The sequence below is a fragment of the Primulina eburnea genome, chromosome 11, assembly GCF_022965805.1.
Source record: "Primulina eburnea isolate SZY01 chromosome 11, ASM2296580v1, whole genome shotgun sequence".
Taxonomy (NCBI): Eukaryota; Viridiplantae; Streptophyta; class Magnoliopsida; order Lamiales; family Gesneriaceae; genus Primulina; species Primulina eburnea.
In genome coordinates, this window is record NC_133111.1 from 38,157,745 (window position 1) to 38,182,918 (window position 25,174).

At 40.4% G+C, this 25,174-nt stretch overlaps 1 non-coding gene and 2 pseudogenes across 1 annotated transcript; 1 reads left to right on the forward strand and 2 right to left on the reverse strand.

Annotated features, from left to right (window-relative positions):
- Window positions 1-8,907: 8,907 nt before the first annotated feature.
- On the forward strand, window positions 8,908-9,014 carry LOC140806455 (small nucleolar RNA R71). The gene has a single exon (XR_012112529.1). It is a non-coding gene; the product is annotated as a small nucleolar RNA R71 (small nucleolar RNA).
- Window positions 9,015-17,720: 8,706 nt separating this feature from the next.
- LOC140805815 (ATP-dependent Clp protease ATP-binding subunit ClpA homolog CD4B, chloroplastic-like) lies at window positions 17,721-25,145 on the reverse strand (annotated as a pseudogene).
- Window positions 18,886-20,782, reverse strand: LOC140804441 (chaperone protein ClpC, chloroplastic-like; annotated as a pseudogene).
- Window positions 25,146-25,174: the final 29 nt, after the last annotated feature.

Sequence of the window (25,174 nt, forward strand, 5' to 3'; positions counted from 1 at the left end):
TCTATGGAATCCACTAGCTTTCATCCGGGTGAACTATTACTATCGACACGTACCCAATTCCGTATGTCTACTAAAATTGTAAGTCCGTGGTTTATACTATGCGATCCTATTGTTAATTAGTCTGTCGAAATCGTTAACAACATGCAATAATCAAAGGAAGATAGCTAGGCTTCGCTTGAAACAAGAAATAACAATAGCATAAACAAATCACTTGTAAAAATGTCAAGAAATAATGTTAAACAACGAGTATGGGTAGGATCCCCTCAAATCCCAACAAATTTAGAGTTTAGCCAACCAAATTCATACTAAAAATCAACAATCTATGCAAGAGAATAAAATACTGAATAATAAAATACTAAATATGACGATGGAAGATGGCTGCGACGCTTGGAATTCTCGAGTTCTTCGAAAGTCTTCCTTACTCCTAGCCTTCTCTCCCAGAAAAAATGATGAAAATATGATGTGTAAGTCTGAAAAACGGCGCCCAATCTCGTGTATTAGGTTAGTGGTCTTGGATAGAGTCCATGAAAATAGAAACAAATCTCGCAGAATCTTGCTGGATCGCGTAACTCGCTAGGGCGGTAGGTTTTGACCGCTGGGGCGAGTGACTCTCGAATAAAAACTTTGAGCCTTCTCTCTAGTCTCGCTGGGGCGGCCACTTTTGACCGCCCGAGCGAGAGATCTTCTGTTAAATTCTCTTGTCCAGGCTAGCAGTCTCGCTGGGGCGGTCAGTTTTAACCGCCCTAGCGAGAGGTCTTCTGTTCGATATCCTCGGTACTGACCGCCCTAGCGAGGCTTCTTCGTTGTTGTGCCCATTTTCTGCTATATTTGGTTCCATTCCTACAAAATACCACAAAACACACGAAATCAGTCATATGCTAAATAATGCAAACAAAATGCAAGAATAAACTAGAACAAGCTAATATGATGTATGAATGCGACTCGAAACCAACACTAAAAACACGTAAAAACGAGTCCTATCAACCCCCTCATACTAACCTTTTGCTCGCCCTCGAGTAAAATAGGTTAAAGCACGAGATTCTAAACAGACAAAATAAATAAAAAAAAACGAAATAACCAACACCAGAAAAAGTTAATGGTGAGTTAACAATTTTATGTTCGTGCCTCAGTAAATTTTTTCACATCATAATCAAGTCATTTCACAAATAAATACTCTTTTTCATCTACAAATAAGTCTTGGCACTAATTCGAACGTGTGTGTGTCATGGTGGGTCTAGTCATTCGTACGTCAAATAGATCAATCGTCAAGTTATGCAAGTCACTCAATTAACACTTCAATACAAATCTCACTAGCATGCATCCCCGTGTCCATTCATCACTAACCATCATTTTGAACTTTAGTCAATTTTTAAGTGCATAGAAGGGTGTCGAAAGGAAAGAAAATAAGCTCAAGTGGCGAAAAGTTGGGAGTACATCGATCATTTTCATTGTGCAATTGTCAAGACTGTGTGTCAGACTTCCTCGACTCCTTACATCTCCAACTTTTAGCCTAGGAATAGAATTTCATTCCTTTTATTTTCGGCTCCCCCTCACCTTACATCTCCTTTTTTCACAAAGTTCTTTTTACAAGAACTTTGTTATTTCAACATTTTGATGCACAATTTTCACACATGTACTCCCTAGGCTAAGAATATATCTTTTTGGATTACAGCTGGTTAGGAGTACTGTATTTGAATTCAGGATATTGACAAGGGGGCATATGTACGGTTCAAGGTCAGTCAAATGCTATCATGCACGATCTCAATTAGTGACTTATTTCCACGGGTTTTCATGCTAAATCAATTCATACGTGATGTCTTTCAAGTTAACCAACAAGAATTTCAAATTTCACCATTATTCCTACAAAATTCTAGGCCCCACACATATGTGCTCAAAAAGTTCAAAATTTGCACCAAAACTCATGTTTCAACAATCCAGAGTATCATTCATGCATTGACCCAATCAATATTTCTCAAAGCAACATCATCATCGGCTCATAAATCATGTCAACTCACCATAAACGACTCACAATCTAACAACGAAAATACACCGACTTAAAAACCCAACTAACAAACTAAATAACTGAACAAACAAACAAAACAAACTACCCGACCCCCTCATACTAGAGTTGTGCAATGCCCTCATCGCACAAAACGAAACAGACACGAAAAACAATAACAACTTATGAATTCAAATGCAACAATAGAAAATGCAAAAGAAAAAGAAAGGGGAAACAGTGAACTCCCCTGATCAAAACTCCTCCTCCTCATCATGCTCAGGTGGTGGACTGCCCTCGTCAGCTGCAGGCGGCATAGGATACGTGTACTGGAAGTGGAAAGGTGGCGGGTATGCTGGAACAGGCGGCCGGCCGGAAGTGTCTAAGCCCAAGTGAGTCGAGATGCCCTGCACCAAGTACTCGATGTTCAGAGTGTGGGCTTGGTCGATGGCCTGATAATGAGTCTGGTAGGTGGCCCAAGCGCCCAACTCGTCGACTCGGTCTCGAATGGCACGGCGGCGTGGCTGCGGTGGTGGTGGATGTCCGACGACCGGCGGTGGTGGAGCGGCTTGCACGTGACCGTAAAATACATCAGCGGGCAGCTCATCCCGTCTCTTCGCGTACTTGGAGGTATGCAGAGCCTCATCGATGGATCTCAGTGGCGGTAGCCACTCATCATCGTGCGCGAAAATCACACCCGCGCGGGCACATAGCTCAGTCACGATAGTGGGGAAATAAAAGGCTAAATTGTTGCAATTGATACAGATAGTCAGCTGCCCGAATATGAGTTTGCCCACATCAATAGGCATCCCGGTATAGATCGCATAAAGAACCACCGCCCTATCCCGCTGTACATCACTCGTATGCCCTACCGGCATCAATCTCTTCGATAGAAAGGCATACCAAAGTGCCGCCTCCACCTTCAAAAATTTCTCAAGAAACACCGTATACGTTCCCGGCTGCTTCCACGTAGTGCCCGAATAACACAATGTGTGAATGATCAGATCGTAATCCGGATTCAGCACCCAAGCCTGGAATACCGAATCATCCACTGCCGGTAAACCCAACAAATCATTTATCGTTTTAGGATCATATGGTACTTGACGTCCCCTCACCCTAGTCTTATTTTCAGTCCCTTCCGGGGCGTTAGCGTAAAACTCACGTACAACCGGCACCACAGCCGCATTCGGTTGTGCTAAAAAATTCGTCCACCCTCGTCCTGCAACCTGGAACTCCTCAAAAATATTATCTAAAATCCACGAAGTACATCCCCTCTCAGGGATTGGTTTTCTATGGAGTTTAGCTTGCTCAAATCGCTCCCTAGCCCTATCATTCACAAATATAGAGGGGGTGGATCGAGAACTAGAGGCACCGCGGGTTACCTTCGAGCGTTTGGAAGCCATGGTAAGAGTAGAGTGCACAAGTAATATGAAGTCGCCGGAAAATTTGGAAGCTCGCCGGAACGTGAAGAGGCGGCGGCGTGGGTGGTGGTCGGAGAGTGTAGATTTGGCCGGGAAAATCGCGTCTTGGGCTTTGCAACAATGGAGATTCACAAATATACCTGTAAATTGGCAAGAAACCACGTCAATCGCTTCAGATCTGGAGTGGAGGGGCGAAAATTTGAGAGAAAAGTGTAGGTTTTGCGAGTGGGAGAAGAGAGAAGGGAGGGCGCAGCTTTTAAACATTCGCGACTCGCTAGGGCGGTCAAAAGTGTCCGCCCTAGCGAGAGTCTGTCTGCCCGAAAATTACGAGTGCTCGCTGGGGCGGACAAAAGTGTCCGCCCTAGCGGGAGAACCTCGGTTTTAAAAATTTTAAAAAGACGCGAGTGTTCGTTAGGACGGTCAGTTTAGACCGCCCGAGCGAGACATCCTCGACTAAAATTATTTTGAAAAGTTGTAACACTCGCGGGGGCGGTCAAGTTTGACCGCCCTAGCGAGGGATTTTCGGGAAAAAATGTTTTTGAAAATTTCGATTCCTCGCTGGGGCGGACAAAAGTGTCCGCCCTAGCGATGCATGCTCGGCCAAAAATCCATTACAAATTACAACCTCTCGCTGGGGCGGTTAAAATGAACCGCCCTAGTGAGGTATTTTCGAAATCATTTTGAAAAAAAATTTTAATGCAAATGCCATGCAATTATCTAAATGCAAATGATGCAATTAATTAACTACGAAAAGAATAAAATAAGGAGTAGAAGTAGTTCTCAATTTATCGTCTAGAGCTCGACTTTTCACCCATGTCCTTAACGACTGTCTTGGAGCCGAGTGACTCCAATTTGTGGCTCAATCGTGCCACCAATATAGTGCTTTAATCTTTGGGCGTTCACAGTAAACGTCCCTTCCTTGCCGTCATGCAACACCACTGCACCTGATGGGAACACCTCGGCTATAACGAATGGTCCTGACCATCTTGACTTCAGCTTGCCCGGAAAGAGTCGTAAGCGAGAGTTGTATAACAACACCGCTTCACCCACTTTGAATTCTCTTCTTACAATGTGTTTCATGGGCTCTTTTGGTGCGTTCCTTGTAAGATAGGGCAAGATCATACGCTGTACCTCGGAACTCATCCAACTGACTCAACTGCAACAGTCGTTTTTCACCTGCAAGAGCAAAATCAAAGTTCAGTGCCTTGGTCGCCCAATATGCTCTATGCTCTAATTCTACGGGTAGATGACATGCTTTACCAAAAATTAACCTATATGGTGTAGTGCCTATAGGTGTTTTGAACGCAGTACGATAAGCCCACAAAGCATCATCTAACCGAATGGACCAGTCCTTTCGATTCACATTAACCGTCTTTTCTAAAATCCTCTTAATCTCTCGATTGGACACTTCAACTTGTCCACTAGTCTGAGGGTGGTATGGAGTGGAAACTTTGTGGGTGACACCATATTTGCCCATCAGTTTATCAAAAATTTTGTTGCAAAAATGGGTGCCACCATCACTTATGATTGCACGTGGTGTACCGAATCGATTAAAAATGTGTTTTTTCAAAAATTTTTAACACCACTTGTGCATCATTCGTGGCACAAGCCTCCGCCTCCACCCATTTAGATACATACTCTACTGCCACCAAAATAAATTTCTTTGTAAAAGACGCAGGAAAAGGACCCATAAAATCAATCCCCCACACATCAAATATTTCACACTCAATAATGTTATTCAAAGGCATCTCATGACGGTTAGAAATATTACCTGTGCGTTGGCATCTATCACAATTGAGAACATACAAACGAGCATCCTTAAAAAGAGTTGGCCAATAGAAGCCACATTCGAGTACCTTAGATGCCGTCCGTATGGGTCCAAAGTGACCACCTACCTCACGGTCATGGCAGTGGTTCAGAATTTGACTGGTTTCCTCCTCCGCTACACATCTCCTTATCATGGCATCTGCACAGATTTTAAACAAAAACGGTTCCTCCCAAAAATAATATTTCACGTCAGAAAAGAATTTCTTTCTTTGGTGAAACGATAAATTTGGGGGAGGTGTGCCAGTGACAAGAAAATTTGCGAAATTGGCATACCAAGGGCACGCATTTACCTCAAACAATTGCTCATCAGGGAACCAGTCATCTATATCAGTGTTAAAGCCATTAATTCTAACATCCTCAAGCCTAGACAGATGATCAGCAACCACATTTTCTACACCCTTTTTATCTCGAATCTCGAGATCAAATTCTTGCAATAGTAAAATCCACCTAATTAACCTAGGTTTCGCATCTTTCTTAGCAAGCAAGTATTTTAGGGCAGAATGATCTGTATACACAATCACTTTAGACAGAACAAGGTATGAATGAAATTTCTCAAAAGCAAATACTATAGCAAGTAGTTCCTTTTCAGTAGTAGCATAATTCAATTGAGCATCATTTAAGGTCTTACTTGCATAGTAGATGGTATGAAATACCTTGTTCTTCCTTTGACCCAGCACCGCACCAACAGCTGTATCACTAGCATCGCACATTACCTCAAACGGTAACTCTCAATCAGGGGCAGTCAGCACAGGTGCTGTCACCAAGCTCTTCTTGAGTACTTCGAATGCCTGCAGACAAGTAGAATCAAAATTAAACTCAACATCTTTCATCAACAAAGAGGATAAAGGTTTAGCAATTTTAGAAAAATCCTTAATAAAACGCCTATAAAAACCCGCATGGCCTAGGAAACTTCGAACTCCCTTTATCGATGAAGGTGGTGGTAGATTTTTGATCACTTCCACCTTGGCCTTGTCGACCTCGATTCCATTCTCCGATACTTTGTGTCCTAACACAATCCCCTCTTGCACCATGAAGTGACATTTCTCCCAATTTAACACCAAATTGCTCTCTTCACATCTAATGAGCACCAAATTCAAATTTTTTAAACATTCATCAAATGAAGAGCCAAAAATAGAGAAATCATCCATAAAAACTTCAAGAAAATTCTCAATCATGTCATGAAAAATAGCGGTCATGCATCTTTGAAATGTAGCAGGTGCATTGCATAGACCAAAGGGCATACGCCTAAACGCAAAAGTACCATAAGGGCAAGTGAAAGTAGTTTTCTCTTGGTCCTCGGGTGCAATTGTGATTTGGTTGTATCCCGAATATCCATCCAAAAAACAGTAAAATTCATGACCGGCTAATCGTTCAATCATTTGATCAATAAATGGCAAGGGGAAGTGATCTTTACGGGTTGCATCATTTAATTTCCTATAATCCATGCACACACGCCAACCCGTAACGATTCTAGTGGGAATCAACTCATTTTTTTCATTGGTAATAACAGTAATCCCACCCTTTTTAGGCACACATTGTACAGGACTTACCCACGCACTATCAGAGATAGGATAGATAATACCTGCGTCCAGAAGTTTGATCGTTTCAGCTTTTACTACCTCTTGCATCTTTGGATTGAGTCTCCTTTGTGGTTGTGCTAGAGGTGAGTACTTATCTTCCATTAGGATTTTGTGCATGCAGATCGAAGGACTTATCCCCTTGATGTCCGAAACTTTCCAAGCGAATGCTCCTCTATGCTCCTTAAGGACTCCCAAGAGCTTACTCTCCATATCGTCTGTCAAAGAAGAGGAAATAATAACAGGCAGTTTATTATTTTCTCCTAAATATACGTACTTGAGATGTGGAGGTAGTGGTTTGAGCTCCAAAGTGGGTGGCTCCTCTAGGCTTGACTTTTGAGGCACTAAATCTTTTCTATCCCCCAATTCCTCTAGTCGAAGCCTCACTTGCTTTCTCCAAGGTGGAATGGCATTCAAATGAGCTACCATCTCCATCCTTTCCTTGTCCAGCTCGTCCTCCTGTTTTTCAGTAGTGAGAGTAGCCTCCAATGGCTCTTGCAATCCATCCTGCACAAAATCACAAACAAGAGAATCTAAGACATCAACGCGAAAACAACTATCATCGTGCATTGTGTGCTTGAGAGTATTAAAGACATCAAAAATAATTTCTTCTTCTCCAACTCTCAGTCTCAATTTTCCCTCGTCAACATCGATCAGTGCTTTCCCTGTAGCCAGAAATGGTCTCCCTAGGATTAAAGGCATCTCCAAATCTTCCTCCATATCAAGTACTACAAAATCTGCAGGAAAAATAAACTTATCCACTTTCACCAAGACATCTTCGATAATCCCACGTGGATACTTGACAGATCTGTCAGCCAGCTGCAATGACATCCTAGTTGGCTTGGGTTCACCCAATCCCAGTCTCCTAAACACAGAATACGGCATCAAATTAATACTCGCACCAAGATCACATAGAGCTTTATGAAAATTAATATCACCAATAATGCAAGGTATAGAGAAACTCCCTGGATCTTTTTGCTTAGGAGGCATCCTGTTTTGAACTAAAGCGGAGCAATTTTCAGTCAAGTTCACAGTCATATGATCTTCTAGCTTCCGCTTGTTTGCTAAGATATCTTTCAAGAATTTTGCATAACTTGGCATATTCAGTAAAGCATCAGCAAAAGGAATGTTAATATGCAGTTTTTTGAATATCTCAAGAAATTTACCAAATTGTGCATCTAACTTAGCTTTTTTCAGTGCTGCAGGAAAAGGTGGGGGGATAACAATTTTACTCGGTGCAATAGGTGTAAAAGTAGAGTTAGAAGACTTACCTCCTTGCTGTTCCACCTCATCCTCACCTTGCTTGTTCTTTTCCTCCTTAGACTCAAGTGCCTTTCCACTGCGCAATTCCACAGCTTTCACATGCTCTCTCGGGTTAGTCTCCGTGTTGCTTGGCAAAGTTCCTTGCTCCCTATTAGCAATTAACTTAGCCAATTGTCCAATTTGATTCTCTAACCCTTTTATGGATGCATCCTGATTCTGAAATCTCGTCTCGGTTGCAGAAATAAATTTAGTCATCATTTGCTCTAAATTTGACTTCTCCTCCCTAGGTGGTTCTGGCTTGAATCCTTGGTGCATCCCATGTGGTGGCCCTCTTTGTTGGCGGTTTTGGTTGTTTTGACCTCCCCACGAAAAGTTTGGGTGATTCCTCCATCCCGGATTATAGGAGTTTGAATAAGGGTCATTTCTAGGACGGTTCTGGAATCCCACGTGTTTTGCTCCCTCAGGCACATAGAATGGATTGCCATCTTGGCAATCCTGCACGTCATGCTCACCTCCACACTTATCACAGAAAATCTCTTGCAGACGCATAACCGATCCACTCGCACTCATCCCATCAATCTTTCTGTTCAAAGCCTCCAACTGTGCTGACACCGCAGACAAATCAGTAACTTGATTAACCCCCGCACCTCGTTTCTGCCTATCAGAATGAGGATGATAGCTGCTAGCAGCCATCTCCTCCAATAATTCATATCCTTCCTCAGCCGTTTTTCTCAGCAAATTACCACAGGCAGCAGCATCTATCATGGTACGGTTAGAAGTAAGCAGACCGTAGTAAAAAGTTTAAACAACTAACCCAAGAGGTAGCTCATGGTGTGGACATCTCCTCAATAAATCCTTGTATCGCTCCCACGCCTCGTAAAGTGACTCAAGCTCATATTGAGCAAAAGTAGTAATGTCGGCTCTCAGCTTCATAGTCTTCGACGGAGGAAAGTACTTGGTCAGGAATGCCTTCGCCATATCCTCCCATGTAGTGATAGACCCTACAGGCAAACAGTTTAACCACGCCTTAGCTTTATCTCTTAGTGAAAATGGAAATAAACGCAAACGAACAGCATCATCAGACACAGCATTAAACTTAAAAGTATCGCAAATTTCAAGAAAATCAGCTATATGAGAATTAGGGTCGTCAAGTGCACTTCCCCCAAATTGAACAGTGTTTTGAATCATCTGAATGATAGCTGGCTTGATCTCAAACTGGTTAGCTCGGATGACTGGTCTCACGATGCTTGGACGTGCTCCCTCAAGAGACGGTTGTGCATAATCCATCATCGGAATGCGACGTGGTATCTCAACTTGTCTATTGTCACGCTGTTCCTCTCCACGTTCTTGCTCGTGTCTTTCCATCTGTTCTTTGAGTCTTTGTTGCTGTCTTCGTCTGCGGAAAGTTCTTTCGATTTCAGGGTCAAATTCAAGCTCCACGTCGAGTGATCTTCGCATGCACCACAAGAAAAATCTGCAACAGAATAGGAGTATCAACTAACAATAAAATAAATAATACTAAAGAATTTAAATGAAAAATAAAAAATTGTGAATCAACAGTCCCCGGCAACGGCGCCAAAAACTTGATCGAGCCAAACTTGCACAGTGAATAGTCCCAAAATTTGTTTTATAAATGAAAGCTCGATTTAAAATATCGCAAGTGCACGATAGTCAAGTTATAATAAACGTACGTGAATACGAGTATCGATCCACAAGGACTGCGTTACACTATTCTTATTTTCACTTAAATTTCTCTAGCAACGATAGATGGAGTTGGTGATTAAACTAAAGTGAATTTAATACTAAAATGATTAAAATGCAAGAACAAATAATCAAGAAATCAATGATTAAATTGGATGAAAATCAAATGAGAAACGAATTTGTTGGGAATTATCAGTTCACCTACCACTCGTGTTCAGATAATTAGACTCGACTTTTACTCGTGCATTCGACGGAATTCCCTAGACTAATCAATATACTCTGTCGAGCTATATTAATACTAATCATAAACATGCAGTAATCAAGTGTCCTCAATTATTTAACAGTTCACGATTGCATTACGTTCTATGGAATCCACTAGCTTTCATCCGGGTGAACTATTACTATCGACACGTACCCAATTCCGTATGTCTACTAAAATTGTAAGTCCGTGGTTTATACTATGCGATCCTATTGTTAATTAGTCTGTCGAAATCGTTAACAACATGCAATAATCAAAGGAAGATAGCTAGGCTTCGCTTGAAACAAGAAATAACAATAGCATAAACAAATCACTTGTAAAAATGTCAAGAAATAATGTTAAACAACGAGTATGGGTAGGATCCCCTCAAATCCCAACAAATTTAGAGTTTAGCCAACCAAATTCATACTAAAAATCAACAATCTATGCAAGAGAATAAAATACTGAATAATAAAATACTAAATATGACGATGGAAGATGGCTGCGACGCTTGGAATTCTCGAGTTCTTCGAAAGTCTTCCTTACTCCTAGCCTTCTCTCCCAGAAAAAATGATGAAAATATGATGTGTAAGTCTGAAAAACGGCGCCCAATCTCGTGTATTAGGTTAGTGGTCTTGGATAGAGTCCATGAAAATAGAAACAAATCTCGCAGAATCTTGCTGGATCGCGTAACTCGCTAGGGCGGTAGGTTTTGACCGCTGGGGCGAGTGACTCTCGAATAAAAACTTTGAGCCTTCTCTCTAGTCTCGCTGGGGCGGCCACTTTTGACCGCCCGAGCGAGAGATCTTCTGTTAAATTCTCTTGTCCAGGCTAGCAGTCTCGCTGGGGCGGTCAGTTTTAACCGCCCTAGCGAGAGGTCTTCTGTTCGATATCCTCGGTAAGACTAGAATGCTCGCTGGGGCGGTCAGTTTTGACCGCCCTAGCGAGGCTTCTTCGTTGTTGTGCCCATTTTCTGCTATATTTGGTTCCATTCCTACAAAATACCACAAAACACACGAAATCAGTCATATGCTAAATAATGCAAACAAAATGCAAGAATAAACTAGAACAAGCTAATATGATGTATGAATGCGACTCGAAACCAACACTAAAAACACGTAAAAACGAGTCCTATCAATGACACTCGACCACAGAGGAATGTTATTTCCCCTGTCACTTATCCAGGTTACTCAAATGAGCAAATTCCTGAAAATGTAGGATTGCGGAGAGGGACGAGAAGACGCAATCCACTTGATTGTGGAACAGGAAGCCATTTGTATCATTTTAATTATGACGATGATTCTGCTAATTAACTGTAACTTTAACATTTTTATTGTTGTACATTTTGCATTGTGGTGTCGTCTATATTTTATTATTTCTTCAGTATAGTGTTAATAAACGAAAGATAAGATGAATACAAGTGCAGGAAAAATAACACAAATAAACAAAGATGAAATAAAAAATATAAACATAAACGTTCCAATTTTTTTAAAATTTTACACATCTCAATAGAAGAAAATACACAATCGAAAGTTAATATGAAACAACATTATTGACGTCCATCTCCTCAAATTTGTTGTTCTTCTTTTTATCCTGCTCATCTGCGATAAGTAAATTAAAATTAAAGAACCAAAAACTACAGTACTATACCAAGAAGAGCATGATATCACATACCTCATTCAGCTAGCATCATGAATCGTTGATCACTACTCATCCTCGTCATTATCTGGTGGTGGCACTCCTGTTGCATTCCCTTGCGGCTGATAGTCATATTGAAAATTGAACGGAGGAATGAACGGAGGAGGTAGATGGATGGTCATTGGGTCAACACCCCTCTCGACCATCGTTGTCTGCATCGTGGACTCGATATATGCGAGATGTTCATTGTGGTTCAAGTTAACTTGTTCCTGATGAGTCATGAAGGCAAGCATCTCATCTACTTTGTCGTTTAGGGACCGTCTGTGGGGTTGTGTTCGACGCGGGGCGGCGGTACTCGATCCACCTGTATCTCCCTCATCCGTCCTGAAGTCTAACTGTCGTTTAGCGTATTTCCGCTGCAAGTCCTGTGTACAAATGACCTTCATTGGTTGCAGCCACTCTTCATCATCACGGAACACAACCCCTGCCATCGCACACAACTCTAATATGATACAGGGAAAGAAAAGCCCGATGTGTCTGTTATGAACGCTCATCAAAATTTGAGAATTGATAAGTTTTCCCACATTGATTGGGTAACCCTGAGACAAAGCATATAGCACCACAGCCCGCTCTTTTTGTACTTCACTTTTGTGTGAGACTGGCATCATTCTCCTCGCCAAAAACAAATACCAAAGATCATTATCGGCCGTCAGATATTTTTCATCAAAACAACTTGGTGACCCCCTACTGGTTTCCATATCGCCTCTGGATGACACAGGGTGTTGATGATCACAGTATAATCAGGGTTAGCAACCAAAGCCTGGAAGTCGGAATCATCGACTTCGGGCGTTTCTAAAAAAAACATTGATTATACTCGAATGAAATGACACAATTTTACCTCGAACAAAGGCCTTGCATCCGTCCTCTCACCCGCATTTGCATAAAACTCTCGCACCACCGATACCACCACCGCTCTAGGTTGAGTTCCAAATTTTTCCCATCTGCGCCTCTCCAACCCCAAAAGAGGCCCAACGTATCGATCTTCTCTTTGTCTACGAAATCCCCGCTCGGTAATCCGGTTTCTATTAATTATTGCATGTTCATACCGCGCCTGCGCCGCATCACTAACAAATCTAGTTCTATCAAACGAAAAGAAGAAGAGCCGGGATTACCTTTCACCTTCTTCGGAGCCATGGTTTGAGAATGAGATGATAATTTGTTTTGAGAATGAGATAATGAGAAGGGGAATGGTGGATTTAAGATAAGGAGATAAGGAAATGGGTGGAGAAGAGGAAATATAAGGGACAGGGAAAGGGAGATGGAAAGAAAAAAGAATGGAGAGCCCGCGCTCGAGCGGTACTTTGTTCCTGCTCGAGCGCGAGGGGTGCGCTGAAAAATTTGTGCACCCCTCGCGCTCGAGCGGTAACAAGTTACCGCTCGAGCGCGAGAGGTGCGCTGGAAAATTTTCTTGACTACATATTAGAGTTAAGAGTGCCGAAATTCAGTGACTACATATTGGAGTTGAGAGTGCGCGAGAGGTACAAATAGCATGAGAACATGGTATGCCAAAAATCGTCCATTTACCACACGAACAATCACTCGTTGATAACTTGACCACCTGCATATGTTGGCCACGACTTGGTCTTCCTACAGTTGCAACCAAAGCAGTTTGCTCACGTACATCATATTTGGCAACACGATGTTCATTAGATTTTCTCGCCCACTTGTCATACATCCGACATGCATAATCTGACCACAGCTGATTTTCCTGAACCATACGACCACCTCTACTCACACGTTCAATAAAATATTGTACGCACCTCATAAGTGTCAAGTGTACTATGGCAGATATAGGAAGTCTTCGAGCACCCTTCAACACACTATTTAATCACTCCGACATATTGGTTGTCATCACCCCACGACGCCAACCACCGTCATGAGCCAAACTCCATTTTTCTTTCTCAATTCCAGCCAAATATCGGTGCGCCAAAATGTTTTTATGCTTGATTGCCTCCATTATTGATTCAAACTTACAAATTTGAAAACGACGTGTGTCTTATTTCTACGCTGTCTTCCTACGCTGTTCGTGGAGTTGAGAGTGCGTAGGAACAACTTGTCTTCCTACGCTGTTCGTGGTGAAAACGACGTGTGTCTTATTTCTGATAGACATAAGGGAATCGTGCGCGCAACTGCAGAGCTACCATATTTTCAACCTCCATACGGTGTGCATCGTTTTTGTTTGAGACACGTGTGTTCAAACTTTAACGCTAAATTCAAAGACGAGCATCTGAAATATTTATGCTGGGCGGCAGGCACACAAAATCAAATTTGTAAGTTTGAATCAATAATGGAGGCAATCAAGCATAAAAACATTTTGGTGCACCGATATTTGGCTGGAATTGAGAAAGAAAAATGGAGTTTGGCTCATGACGGTGGTTGGCGTCGTGGGGTGATGACAACCAATATGTCGGAGTGATTAAATAGTGTGTTGAAGGCACCTATAAGTCCCTACCAAAAATTGTGTGTATAATACAAAAAAAAATATTTATAGATCAAATTATTTCGTGGATTGGATTTCACTTGCTCGTAGACTTTCTATATCTGCCATAGTTCACTTGACACTTATGAGGTGCGTACAATATTTTATTGAATGTGTGAGTAGAGGTGGTCGTATAGTTCAGGAAAATCAGCTGTGGTCAGATTATGCATGTCGGATGTATGACAAGTGGGCGAGAAAATCTAATGAACATCGTGTTGCCAAATATGATGTACGTGAGCAAACTGCTTCGGTTGCAACTGTAGGAAGACCAAGTCGTGGCCAACATATGCAGGTGGTCAAGTTATCAACGAGTGATTGTTCGTGTGGTAAATGGACGATTTTTGGCATACCATGTTCTCATGCTATTTGTACCTCTCGCGCACTCTCAACTCCAATATGTAGTCACTGAATTTCGGCACTCTTAACTCCAATATGTAGTCAAGAAAATTTTCCAGCGCACCTCTCGCGCTCGAGCGGTAAATTCAAAGACGAGCATCTGAAATATTTATGCTGGGCGGCAGGCACACAAAATCAAATTTGTAAGTTTGAATCAATAATGGAGGCAATCAAGCATAAAAACATTTTGGCGCACCGATATTTGGCTGGAATTGAGAAAGAAAAATGGAGTTTGGCTCATGACGGTGGTTGGCGTCGTGGGGTGATGACAACCAATATGTCGGAGTGATTAAATAGTGTGTTGAAGGGTGCTCGTAGACTTCCTGTATCTGCCATAGTACACTTGACACTTATGAGGTGCGTACAATATTTTATTGAACGTGTGAGTAGAGGTGGTCGTATGGTTCAGGAAAATCAGCTGTGGTCAGATTATGCATGTCGGATGTATGACAAGTGGGCGAGAAAATCTAATGAACATCGTGTTGCCAAATATGATGTACGTGAGCAAACTGCTTTGGTTGCAACTGTAGGAAGACCAAGTCGTGGCCAACATATGCAGGTGGTCAAGTTATCAACGAGTGATTGTTCGTGTGGTAAATGGATGATTTTTGGCATACATGTTCTCATGCTATTTGTACCGCAAAGTGGCACTCGTTTGATACCACGACACTTGTGTAGCCATGGTATAATATATCTGAGTACTTAGCGACTTACGAAGGCATATTTCAACCTCTTGCAGATGAGCGCTACTGGGATCCTCCAACTTTCGAATTGCACCACAACCCTGTTAGACGTGAAAGAAGAAGAGTTGGTAGAGATAGAACAACTCGATTGAGAAATGAGATGGACACAATTGTTTCTAGACAAAGACAACATTGATAAATTGTTTTGTTAAATTTAATAACAAATGATCTGTTAAATGAGAAATTAATTATTTACCTCCTGTTTACTTTGTTAATTTTTATTTCAAGTGCAAAAAAAAAAAAAAATTGGTTTATAATTTCGTTTACAAATGCTACCGCTCGAGCGTGAGGTGCTCGGGAAAATTTTCCAGAACGCCTCGCGCTCGAGCAGTGAATTGTTTCAGCGCACCCCTCGCGCTCGAGCGGTAACAAATTACCGCTCGAGCACGGGCTCCCCATTATTTTTTCTTTCCATCTCCCTTTCACTTTCCCTTATATTTCCTCTTCTCCACCCATTTCCTTATTTCCTTATCTCAAATCCACCATTCTCTATTCCCCTTCTCTTTATCTCATTCTCAAACCAAATTCTCATCTCATTCTCAAACCATCTCATTCTCAAACCATGGCTCCCAAGAAGGTGAAAGGTAATCCCGGCTCTTCTTCTTCTTCGTTTGATAGAAATAGATTTGTTAGTGATGCGGCGCAGGCGCGGTATGAACATGCAATAATTAATAGAAACCCGATTACCGAGCGGGGATTTCGTAGACAAAGAGAAGATCGATACGTTGGGCCTCTTTTGGGGTTGGAGAGGCGCAGATGGGAAAAATTTGGAACTCAACCGAGAGCGGCGGTGGTATCGGTGGTGCGAGAGTTTTATGCAAATACGGGTGAGAGGATGGATGCCAAGGCCTTTGTTCGAGGTAAACTTGTGTCATTTGATTCGGGTATAATCAATGTTTTTTTAGAAACGCCCGAGGTCGATGATTCCGCCTTCCAGGCTTTGGTTGCTAACCCTGATTATACTGTGATCATCAACACCCTGTGTCATCCAGGGGCGATATGGAAACCAATAGGGAGGTCACCAAGTTGTTTTGATGAAAAATATCTGACGGCCGATAATGCTCTCTGGTGTTTGTTTTTTGCGAGGAGAATGATGTCAGTCTCACACAAAAGTGAATTACAAAAAGAGCAGGCCGTGGTGCTATATGCTTTGTCTCAGGGTTACCCAATCAATGTGGGAAAACTTATCAATTCTCAAATTTTGATGAGCGTTCATAACAGACACATCGGGCTTTTCTTTCCCTGTATCATATTAGAGTTGTGTGCGATGACAGGGGTTATGTTCCGTGATGATGAAGAGTGGCTGCAACCAATTAAGGCCATTTGTGCACAGGACTTGCAGCGGAAATACGCTAAACGACAGTTAAACTTCAGGACGGATGATGGAGATACAGGTGGATCGAGTACCGCCGCCCCGCGTCGAACACAACCCCACAGACGGTCTCTAAACGACAAAGTAGATGAGATTCTTGCCTTCATGGCTCATCAGGAACAAGTTAACTTGAACCACAATGAACATCTCGCATATATCGAGTCCACGATGCAGACAACGATGGTCGAGATAGGTGTTGACCCAATGACCATCCATCTACCTCCTCCGTTCATTCCTCCGTTCAATTTTCAATATGACTATCAGCCGCAAGGGAATGCAACAGGAGTGCCACCACCAGATAATGACGAGGATGAGTAGTGATCAACGATTCATGATGCTAGCTGAATAAGGTATGTGATATCATGTTCTTCTTGGTATAGTACTGTGTTTTTTGGTTCTTTAATTTTAATTTACTTATCGCAGATGAGTATGATAAAAAGAAGAACAACAAATTTGAGGAGATGGACGTCAATAATGTTGTTTCATATTAACTTTCGATTGTGTATTTTCTTCTGTTGAGATTTGTAAAGTTTTAAAAAAATTGGAACGTTTATGTTTATATTTTTTATTTAATCTTTGTTTATTTGTCTTATTTTCCCTGCACTTATATTCATTTTATCTTTCGTTTATTAACACTATACTGAAGAAATAATAAAATAGAGACAACGCAACAATGCAAACTGTACAAAAATAAAAACGTTAAAGTTACAGTTAATTAGCAGAATCATCGTCATAATTAAAATGATACAAATGGCTTCCTGTTCCACAATCAGGTGGATTGCGTCTTCTCGTCCCTCTCCGCAATTCTACATTTTCAGGAATTTGCTCATTTGAGTAACCTGGATAAGTGACAGGGGAAATAACATTCCTCTGTGGTCGAGTGTCATGCACAATATACTGAGGTCCAACGTTAAGCAAATTCGTGAAACTTTGTGTGTTGGACCAATAAAGAGTCTGAAAATCAGTTTGACCAAACGGATGCAAATCACCGAACCTTGGATCACTGAAAAAATCAGATTGAGTATTAGAGGTTCTTGCAATATTCAATTCAGCTGACGTAATAATCGTAGAGTCTCCTGCAAACCCACTTGGTTGCCTAACCATGTCACTTTCCCATCCTAATGATGACTGATGCGAAAACGGAGAAGGCGTACTAAAATTTTGTTGAACATTCATTTCTCCAACAAAAGTATTGTACGGACATGGTTGAAAACCAACGACATTCACTGCAGGTGATATGGTGCGCACAGTTATTCGATTGTACCATTGAAAGTAGTCTTCGTAAGTTTGCATCGATCGCCTGTGTCGCACCCCTTTACTAACATATCTGAGCCGATTATTCCACAACTCAATTGAATTTCTATGATACTCTCTCCAATCGGTGTTTCGATGTCCTATTCTCGTGATATTATGCATATCGTCATTGTCGACGACAGACCCTGGAATTGATTGTCGTCTTCGAAATTGTCGCATTACACGATTAGGACGATGCATCTCCACGAAGTCAAAGCATATAAAGGGACAAACACATCGTCATATTTTATTGTCATATGAATCAATAATCGTCTTCACATCTATGTCATTTTTCTGATATATGCTCCAATTAAACTGTAAAAAAAAGTAAATTAAATGTCAGTATTCATTTAATAAATCAAAACAAAATAGTCTCCGTGTCATCATTATTACGTATTAACATTTTATAATACATCATTATTATTCATACGATCTAGAGAATCCCTTATAATTCTTACAGAATATGTTGGCGAATGTGTGTAACTAAATCCATATTTCCACCTACAATTATAAAAAAAAAACAAATACATATCAACAAAATAGACAAGATATATATGATATTACCACCATAAATTTTAAACATTACAGTGCACCATATGGAGAAACTGGAATGAAAGCATCCGGATCAACGGGAGGTACAACTAATGTTAACTCATTTCGATCGGGGTTAACACATTTATTCCTGCTCCATGCACATACCTATTTATAATAAAATAGACAAGATATATATGATATTACCACCATAAATTTTAAACATTACAGTGCACCATATGGAGAAACTGGAATGAAAGCATCCGGATCAACGGGAGGTACAACTAATGTTAACCCATTTCGATCGAGGTTAACACATTTAATTCTGCTCCATGCCCATACCTATTTATAATAATTAAAAAAATTAACAAATTTAACCAAAATATTATGTTAAATATTCACATCACATTAATGATACATGGAGGATACATAAAGGTCCAGCCATTGTATTCTTCTCTATACGTGATGCGTTACACAACTCACGGTATAGAAATGCTAAAACTGCACTACCCCAACTATAAGACTTCACGTTATCAACATCTCGTAGCAGTTGCAAAAATATAAGTCTAGCTGATCCTCCTTGGTAGTCAGGGAACATTATTCCTCCGATAATCATTAACGCAACACAACGAGTAAATTTCACATCTGCTTCTGAAGTTTCATCATTAACAAGGTTAGATATACAATGATCGTGTAGTTCAGTCATAGATAGATGACCACATTTCAAATAATTTGAAGCTGGCAAAAATCCCAACATATCCAAACATATGTGTTGTCATTCATCAACTTTATGTGACACATCTACTCCAGTTACTACTTCACCATCAATTGGTAGACCCCAAATTATTGAAACATCTTGTAATGTCACTGTTGTTTCACCACATGTAAAATGAAACGTATGTGTCTCGCGTCGCCAACGTTCAACAAGCGCAGTAATCAAATGATTATCAAGAACTTGAAAGCCACATTCTAAAACTCCATAAAAACTCATATGATTTAAATATGCGAGTACACGCCTGTGTAAATAATTATCAGTATACAACTTCCAAATCAAATGGTCTGACCTCTTCACTTTGACAATATCATCAACTGTTAACGAAGACACGCTTGATGACATATGTGTCGCTTGTAAATAGAGGACATTGGGATCTTCTGGATTTCGATTATCTGCCATTCTGAACTATGCTCTAGATCTTCTCAACTTTGTCAAAAAAAATTTCGGTGAGGAATTGAGAAACCGATGAATGAGAGAATGAGATAGTAAAGATAAGAGGAGGAAAGAAGAGGAGGGAAGGAACGAAGAAGGAATCAGGTAAGATAAGTATTGGATGAATGGAGTAAGGACACGTAGGCGCGGTAGGATAAGGATTTGAGGAATGGGGTAGGGACACGTGGGAGCGTCCGCGCTTACCCTCCACGTCGGCAGCGTCCGGGCTTACCAAGCGCAGATTGCATTACTTTTGCAAAACCTTTTTTTTTCAAATTAGTTTTGAAATAAATTTTAAAATTTAAATTATTTTTAAAAAAAACCCGATTTTAACTACTATCCTCCTCATCATAATCTAGATCGAAACCTATGCGACGTCCACCTTTCTCAATTACACTGCTTCCGACGTTTGATGTTATGATTAAGTGCGTGTTCTTGAAGTCTACTTTTCTACCTTTGCTGTCGGTCAACCTCCCATCCTCGAGAATTTGAAGCATCATGTCGAAGATATCGGGGTGAGCCTTTTCGAGTTCTTCAAAGAGCAGAACTGTGTAAGGACGGCGCCGAACAGCCTCAGTAAGCCGTCCGCCTTCTGTGTAACCAACATAACCGGGAGGTGACCCGATGAGCTTTGAGACAGTGTGTCTCTCCATAAACTCACTCATGTCAAGCCGAATCATAGCTTCTTCAGATCCAGAGTAGTAGGCAGCCGCCAGCCAGAGCCTTTGCTAGCTCTGATTTGCCTACACCAGTCGGACCAGAGAAGATGAAACAAGCTATGGGACGGTTGGGATTCTTTAGCCCAACACGGGCACGATGGCTTTATCAGGTAAAAATCAGTCACTGAAATATGCAAAGAGCATTAGAGATGAGCAGATAGCTCAGAGCTTTGTATACTAACCTTATCCGGATCAAAAGTCAGCAAGAATAGATGCACAAAATCAGCAACCTCAGCTTTACGTATGATGTATGTACAAAAAATTGATGATTTTCATTAGACGTGATTAATATTTCCAGGCTTATAACAGGCACCGAGTCATTAGTAAAGAATAACATACAGTGCGGCAATAACTACCTGATGTACTGATGCGGAAGCTGTGCAGCAGAAACTAAATCTTAATCAGTGTAACGAAGCTTGTGATGAATTTCGTAGCGTTCTCGAAGCCCTTTAAGAATCTGTATGGTCTCGTCTACAGTGGGCTCTGGTACTCTTAACAGGTTGGAAACGTCTTTCTAGAGCTGGATCCTTCTCAATGTGCTTACTGTATTCATCTAGTGTTGTAGCCCCAATACACTGCAATGCATTTAGAATTACACAACATGATAGAACAGATCAAACCAAACATTACCCATGTCTAAAATGATAAGAAATAAATCACCGAGTGGCATATTTTCGAGCTCCAAATGTGAAACTTTTAAGAACACAGATGATGTTTTAGAAGGACCAACAAGAACCTTCACGTTCCACAATCTTTCATCAGTATAAGGTAAATCTCCCAACAAATATTGCCTTGCCTCAAAAGTTGAAATACACATCAATAAATAGATCAAAAGCAACTACAAATAGATACCATCTTCCCAATTTTAAACGTGCAACAACATCAGAGTCACGTGCATCTTCATGTCATATTTTCTCAATTTTACCTTATTTTATAAATGCATCTGACCTGTAATTCACCCCGAGCCAAAGCATGCTTCAAGATATTTGCAGCATCAATTGCCCCTTCTGCAGCTCCTGCTCCAATCAATGTGTGAACCTCATCGATGAAAAGTATAATGTCATCACTTTGCTTAATTTCCCCCATAAGCTTCTTTAACCTTTCTTCAAATTCACCACGATACTTCGTACCAGCAACAAGAAGACCCATATCCAGGGTTATAACCTGAAATGACCTAAAAACAACATTTATACTTCACCTGCATAAAAATATTGGGAAAACTTTGAATAGATACCCAATTTTTAAAAATATAATGCCAGAGAAAATAGTTGCATTCAGTCAACAGAAAACAATGAAGAGCATGAAACTACAAGCACAATACCAAACAGGTTTGTCGTCGCTCTTCACGAAGAGCACATGAATCACATTCCCTACTCAAACGATATGCTAATGAAAGCATTATATGTATGATCAAGTGCATACAACTTCTACTTTAAAAAATGCATACAACTTCTCCTTTCAAAATATTCCATGATTTCTGACATGTAAGATTGAAAAATGTAAAAAAAAAATTCTTTTGGTAATATTTTTACGATTGGGGAGAATGAAATTGCTGGTAATGTTTGGTTTTATTTTAGGAAGAAGCAAATTGGTTTCCCAAATCAAAACCAAACAAAGTGATTGTTCCTAGCTATTTCAGAAAGCTTGCAACCCAACTGAATTTCGGCACTCTCAACTCCAATATGTAGTCAAGGAACGAAAGATAACAACAAGAAAAATTGCACAATTTCTTTTCTAGGTCACCAATGGTAGCTTACCATTTTACCTTCAATCGTCTCTAGCACATCCCCCCGCTAGCTATTCTTTGCGCAAGGCCCTCTGCAATAGCTGTTTTCCCAACACCAGGTTCTCCAATGAGGCAAGGGTTATTTTCGGTACGACAGCCCAAGATTTGAGTGACACATTCAATTTGAGCTTGCCTTCCAACAACAGGGTCTAGTTTACCCTAAAAAGGAAAAGAACCACACATCCTGTCAGACGCATCCACCAAAATCCAAAATTAATTTTGAAATCAGAAATTTTAAAAAAACCTCCTCAGCCAACTTGGTCAAATTGGTACCGTACTCTTCCAACGTAGGCATCTTGCCGCCTGAACTTCCACCTCCAACACCAGTACCAACTGCTTCCGCACTCTCATCAACCATTCTTATAACCTACTTGCGCAAATGAAACATTCCCTCGGATTCCTCGAAATCATAAATAAAAAAGTTGCAACGCAATCCTGAGTTTAAGCGTTATTTGCTCAAAATCATAAAATAACAAGATGGAAAAAGCAGCAACGCTTGCCTGAGTTCGAATATTACTTGGGTCAGCACCTAAATTATCAAGGACACGTGCTGCCACACCTTCTCCTTCTCTAAGCAATCCCAGCAGCAAGTGCTCTGATCCAATGTAATTGTAGCCTGAATCCAAAGCCAAAGTAAACATCTAATTAAACCAACCTCAATGAAAAAATAGCAACACAAAAACATGAAAATTGCAAACTAGGATAGCTGAAAAGGTCCCTGAGCATCAACAAACAAAGAACAAGCACACGTGCCAATAGACACTGCAGCAGTTTGAGGACAATCCGAATAAAAGTCAAAAAGCGCACACGAGACCAAAAACAATTTACCCAGCTGGCGAGCTTAATCTAGTGAAAGTTCTAATATGCGCTTTGCATGAGAAGTAAAAGGTATCACAACAGCAACAAATCCACTGCATCGCCCAATTATTTTCTCAACTTCTACACGAGCATCTTTCAAATTTATTCCCATTGACTTAAGAACTTTGGCAGCAATTCCAGTACCCTCACCATAAGCCCCAACAAAATCTGCTCAGTTCCTACAAAATTATGGCCAAGGCGCCTAGCCTCCTCTTGTGCAAGCATAATAACCTTTACTGCTTTTTCCGTAAACCTCTCAAACATGGCTCGTGATGCAACTCATGTTTTTCTTCTTTGCTTCCTAGAGGTGGGGGGAAATACCTTTGATTGGAATGTCTGGGCACTTTTCCGTATCAATATGTCTAGGGAATTAGATCTCCGCAACCCAGAGAAACTCCTAAACCTTACAGGAGTAGTCAGTAAACTGTAGAACATAATAGATGACTGTTTTCTTTTACCAGAATCCTTTAACTTCAGATTATTTATCAAGCCCACTGAAGATGGTAAGTTGATCGATTGAACTAAAGCATGTGCCATTGTTTGCCTCTGAGAGATCTGCATACATGTTATCAGCAATTAGAAAGATAGTAGCAGAATTTTAAGATTCACAGTGCAGTTAATAACATCAAACAGTCAAATTTCATACGTGAAAAAATCAGAGGTTAATCGACACGCAAAATGCTCCTACTTGATTCTACTTGCACAGAAAATTTATCACAGATCACATACATAACAAAAAAAGGCCATATACAACAGAAAGGGGAGTTTTTAAAGTTTCAATTTCCATTTGGCAAATAAAATAATGTCCAACAGTTCAACTTCAACAAGATGATGCCAAGGAAGAAGAGAGAGACTAAACATAACATGGCATATAATTCAAGTGCTTTTTAGTTTTCTATGTGGCAACCACATAATTAGCTCCACAGTGTATCAATAAATTCAAAAGGAGACGTGCAAATTCAATAGATCTTCTAGTATGGAAGTGCTATATGACATTGAAACTTGACATGAAGTTGTGAATCAAAATTATCATTTCCAACATGAAGGCTACAAAATCATATGAAAGTAAAAACTAAAAGGTGAACATATCTGAACTCATCAGAGTCTTTACCATTAGCAAAAACCAACTTGATGCATCTTATAGCACTACAGAGCATTTAAAACTAGAAGACAAGCACCATCTATGAATTTCAGAAATAAGACAAACCAACAGACTCATTCCCAATGGAACCAAAATCTAAGAGATTGAAAAAGTAGAACCATGATTTCATCCACGACAATAATCTCATAAAATTTCCCATGCCAAACTAAAATCACACCAACTAAAATTCTAACTAAACTAATAGCCTTAATCATGGCACAATTGACAAAAGAGCCACCTGAACTCCTCACTAAACTCACTAGTCACTATGGGTTATCAAGCACATTAAAGTGTTCTTATTTTTAAAGGTTGGAAAATTCTGTCTGGCCATCATACATCAAAAAAGAATCTTTTACAGAGTGGTTTTGCACTCGTCTATGATTTACAACCACTGCTGTCTCTTTTTTCTTTCTTCTTTTTTCGACACTGTATACCTTTTTCTTTTACACTTGAGAAATCTCTCAAAAGATCAATTTAAGCAGTCTACCAATTGCACTCAGAACCTACATAAGAAAACAGTCTCAATACCCAGTAAAACACAACGATTTGAACCATTACAGCGCAATTCAATATTAAAGTGACTAAGCAGACACCATGAAACAAAACTAACGAAAGACAGTTAAAAAGCTTCAACATTTATTCCAACGAGAGTAATCTAAATATCAGGTAAAATTCAAAAAATTCAAAACGCTGTCAACAACTATTCAGAAAAAAAATTCAAAAGTCCAAACAACAATCGATTTAACTAACAACACTACCTTCAAATCACAATCTTCCGCTCACAAACAAAGACCAAATTTTTCAAAAGAAAAACCCAAAATCAAGCAGCCCAAGAGCAGCCAGCAACACCGACACAGCCAAACATACGTTGTTTATTAAATTGATAGCTTTGATCTATTTACCTTTTTAATTAAATTATAGTTTTTTT